The sequence below is a fragment of the Ctenocephalides felis genome, unplaced genomic scaffold (assembly GCF_003426905.1).
Source record: "Ctenocephalides felis isolate EL2017-DRISC unplaced genomic scaffold, ASM342690v1 CF-g0.4_SCAFFOLD_01886, whole genome shotgun sequence".
Taxonomy (NCBI): Eukaryota; Metazoa; Arthropoda; class Insecta; order Siphonaptera; family Pulicidae; genus Ctenocephalides; species Ctenocephalides felis.
In genome coordinates this window covers 118,900,930-118,905,929 of record NW_020538040.1, presented here as the reverse complement: position 1 = coordinate 118,905,929, position 5,000 = coordinate 118,900,930, and the positions used below count along the sequence as shown (strand labels likewise).

General features: G+C 35.4%; 1 non-coding gene across 1 annotated transcript in view; it reads right to left on the bottom strand.

Moving 5' to 3' along the window:
* Window positions 1-75, bottom strand: part of LOC113378911 — a 1,926-nt gene extending 1,851 nt beyond the window's left edge. Inside the window, exon 1 of the ribosomal RNA XR_003367258.1 lies at window positions 1-75. This exon is cut by the window's left edge and continues 1,851 nt beyond it. This is a non-coding gene — a ribosomal RNA (small subunit ribosomal RNA).
* Between the last annotated feature and the right edge of the window lie 4,925 nt (window positions 76-5,000).

Sequence of the window (5,000 nt, the reverse complement as noted above, 5' to 3'; positions counted from 1 at the left end):
AATGTGGCTTGCACTGAGACATGCATGGCTTAATCTTTGAGACAAGCATATACTACTGGCAGGATCAACCAGGGTGCTATATATATAATAGCATAGTGCGTAAATGTCCCTCGGCGTCACCCGAGAGACCACACTTTGTATAGAAAAGTTCGATGAATATTTCTAAACAACGAATTTTCTTACATATATATATCTGAGTCGTACGATATTCCCTGAACATGACGAACAGTTTACATCGCGACTTGATATTTTATATATTCTGCGCTTACACAGAGGCTAGACCTTTAACAACCGTCGAAACGGCGGTCCGTACATGAAATTTGCGGTCCGCAGACCCAGTTAATTTCAAACAGTCTCTTTACCCTTCGTTAGATTGAAAACGTCGGGGCGAATTCATTATAAAATTCATCGTTATAACTAACTTTTATTCTCGCTCGGAGAGTATTGAGTTGATTGCATTTGTATATTTTATTTTCCGCATAAGAGTCTTTGCGTCAACGACACATGCCCGCGGATATGCTGTACAGTATGGTTGAACACTTATAAATAAGGTCCAGAACCCGGCCGTAAACCGACATCCGAACATATACGGCGTATATTATTCTAGACACGGTCTACGACAGTTTGACCTGCAGCGACGGGTCGCCTCGGGTTACCGTGCGAACCATCACCGCGATGGTCTGGACAGGCTATATGGCGGGTCGCAAGAAAATAAATTCTCTAGGACGCGCAACCACTTTAGCAATTTTAGAGCACGTTGTGGTCCAAAAACAAACGTCCTCGCTTTAAAATTGAAATATGAATATTTCACTGTGTGTGAGATTGAAAAATCTGCTTTCGCTGATTTTTCATTTTCTTAAAACAACGCAATGAAGCGAATGTTCAAATTCGCACAATTTGAATAAAATGTGCAGAGTATATAGAATACTAACGCAAGCGTTTACTACAATCGACTTTAAAACACTAGACTTTCATCTAGCGCCCAAAGAATTGATTGAGCTATGCGTTTAAAGTATAATATTCAAAAAGAACGCCGTTTTCACAACGAACTTCGTCATTCGCTCAGGCATCTGGCGATACCGAGCAGATATACATGGCAGTGCTCTCACACAATGCATAAGAGCGCTAAGCGGTTGTAAACCGCGTCACGCTGCTTTTGCACACTGCGCAATATTTTGCGACTAGCTCCGGGTAAACGTTAATGAAACGAATGATCATTGCCAGAGGCTTTTGCCCACAGTATATTATACTATAGGAGCGCACTTGATTACAGCAATAATTTGTCGAGTAATCACAAGATTTCATATTTGTGGTCAGCAGACCCAAATAATTTTAACTCGCACCGATCGAACTTTCATAAATAAATGATCCTCGGTGCGAGAAGCTTCGTCAGTTCTGCTTCACCACCCATCTATTTCACTTTAGTCTATTTGCAAAATCCTATATTATTAAAATATATAGATTTTATTTTGCGGTCCGCAGACCCAAATAATTTCAACTCGCTCCGATCAAACGTTCATAAAACGAAAGACCATCGCTGCGAGAAGCTTTGCTAGTTCTGCTACATTCACATATATTTGACCGTAGTCAATTTGTAAAATTCTATATTATTAAAATATATAGATTTCATATTTGCGGTCCGCAGACCCAAATAATTTCAACTCGCTCCGATCAAACGTTCATAAAACGAAAGACCATCGCTGCGAGAAGCTTTGCTAGTTCTGCCACATTCACATATATTTGACCGTAGTCAATTTGTAAAATTCTATATTATTAAAATATATAGATTTCATATTTGCAGTCCGCAGACCCAAATAATTTCAACTCTCTCTGATCGAACGTTTAAAAACGAATGATCCTACCACCAGTTATCTATAGCCGCAAACCAGCATCCGAATATATACGGGGTATATAATTCTAGATGTGGCTCACAACATTATTAAAAGTTACGCTAATATATCATTGACAGACTAAAAGTATCGAATATGATGTAAAAACTACACCGGGGAATGATATCCGCACCCGCCTGAACAACATAGCGTACTTTAGCCTGAGCTTGCTCGCATCGCACTCGACACGACCTATCCTCTATATAAGGCGCGCGGCCACAGCGTAAGTATTCGACTGAGTCCCAAGCGACGTGATTTTGACCTGCGGCGAGGCGTCGCTCCGGGTTACGGTGTGAATCGTCAAGACAAAAGTTTGGGAAGATTTCGAACTGTGAACCCTTATGATAGAAAAATGTTTGTCGAAAATTTTGTTAGATGTTCAAACAGTTTTATATATATGCACAATATGAATTATAGTTAATTATTGAGTTTTTAGGTGTTTTTTGGGTTTTTTAAACTTTTGTATAAAATTATGTATTTATTGATTTTTATAGATCTCAATGAATATAAAACGAATTTATATATAGTTATATTATTTTTTATAATTATTTGTTTAAATTTTCCAATTTTACAATAAATGTTCAAACCAGTTTTCCTCGATTTTCTCTTGAACGGTAAAAGATACAAAAAAACTTTGTTCGTACGAAAGATGCAGAATAAAATTACAAATAAAATGGTATATAAATGGTTAGGTGTGTTCATATAATTTTCTCTAGATTTTCCGATTTTTCCGAATTTTTACGACGGCAACTCGCCTGTAGGCCACACCGTGCAAAATTCGAAGTTGTGATATGGAAAAAGACTAAGAATTTTGAGACCTTTCTAATGATGTATAATAGTTTATATGTTTTCTTTAGAGAAATATCGAATCGTGAGGAGTGTTGCTCTAACCTATCCGCACTTTGCATTTTGACAAGTTAACAACTACACAGATTGCTCTATACTGTCTAAACCGTAAAAGATACAAAAAACTTTGTTCGTACGAAAGATGCAGAATAAAATTACGAATAAAATGGTATATAAATGGTTAGGTGTGTTCATATAATTTTCTCTAGATTTTCCGATTTTCATAACGGCAACTCGCCTGTAGGCCACACCGTGCAAAATTCGAAGTTGTGATATATGGAAAAAGAACTAAGAATTTTAAGACCTTTCTAATGATGTATAATAGTTTATATGTTTTCTTTAGAGAAATATCGAATCGTGAGGAGTGTTGCTCTAACCTATCCGCACTTTGCATTTCAAAGTGCAAATGTCTGGTGCCAGCAGCCGCGATAATGTAGTAAATCACACAGATTGCTCTATACTGTCTAAACCGTAAAAGATACAAAAAAACTTTGTTCGTACGAAAGATGCAGAATAAAATTACGAATAAAATGGTATATAAATGGTTAGGTGTGTTCATATAATTTTCTCTAGATTTTCCGTTTTTTCCGAATTTTCACGACGGCAACTCGCCTGTAGGCCACACCGTGCAAAATTCGAAGTTGTGATATATGGAAAAAGAACTAAGAATTTTGAGACCTTTCTAATGATGTATAATAGTTTATATGTTTTCTTTAGAGAAATATCGAATCGTGAGGAGTGTTGCTCTAACCTATCTGCACTTTGCATTTTGACAAGTTAACAACTAAACAGATTGCTCTGTACTGTCTAAACCGTAAAAGATACAAAAAAACTTTGGTCGTACGAAAGATGCAGAATAAAATTACAAATAAAATGGTATATAAATGGTTAGGTGTGTTCATATAATTTTCTCTAGATTTTCCGATTTTTCCGAATTTTTACGACGGCAACTCGCCTGTAGGCCACACCGTGCAAAATTCGAAGTTGTGATATATGGAAAAAGAACTAAGAATTTTAAGACCTTTCTAATGATGTATAATAGTTTATATGTTTTCTTTAGAGAAATATCGAATCGTGAGGAGTGTTGCTCTAACCTATCCGCACTTTGCATTTTGACAAGTTAACAACTACACAGATTGCTCTATACTGTCTAAACCGTAAAAGATACAAAAAAACTTTGTTCGTACGAAAGATGCAGAATAAAATTACGAATAAAATGGTATATAAATGGTTAGGTGTGTTCATATAATTTTCTCTAGATTTTCCGATTTTCATACGGGCAATCGCCTGTAGGCCACACCGTGCAAATTCGAAGTTGTGATATATGGAAAAAGAACTTAGAATTTTAGACCTTTCTAATGATGTATAATAGTTTATATGTTTTCTTTAGAGAAATATCGAATCGTGAGGAGTGTTGCTCTAACCTATCCGCACTTTGCATTTTGACAAGTTAACAACTACACAGATTGCTCTATACTGTCTAAACCGTAAAAGATACAAAAAACTTTGTTCGTACGAAAGATGCAGAATAAAATTACGAATAAAATGGTATATAAATGGTTAGGTGTGTTCATATAATTTTTTCTAGATTTTCCGATTTTCATAAAGGCAACTCGCCTGTAGGCCACACCGTGCAAAATTTGAAGTTGATATATGGAAAAAGAACTAAGAATTTTAAGACCTTTCTAATGATGTATAATAGTTTATATGTTTTCTTAGAGAAATATCGAATCGTGAGGAGTTTGCTCTAACCTATACGCACTTTGCTTTTCAAAGTGCAATGTCTGGTGCCAGCAGCCGCAATAATGTGTAATCACACAGATTGCTCTTACTGTCTAAACCGTAAAAGATCAAAAAAACTTGTTCGTACGAAAGATGCAGAATAAAATTACGAATAAAATGATGTATAACTCGATAATGTTCATAATATATTTTTCATGAGATTTTTCAATTTTTCTTTAAAGAAAAAAATGTTTAAATTTTTCGCTGACTTTAAATTCATTTGCGGGTTATGCTTTTTTTTACAATATTGTTTTCAATGATGTAAAAAGTTAAATTAGCGAGGGCCTCAATATGCAAAAAAATGGCCACCCTATTGATATTTCTTAGTAAAACCCGTATATTTAACCACAGTTTTCTAAGAAACCAATGAATAGGGAGGGCGAATCATTATAGAAGTAAATTAAGCGATATGGGCACCTTTTCATATGAAATCTATGTGTTATTTGAATGAATTTGACTTCAAAACCATATATCGCAAATAAC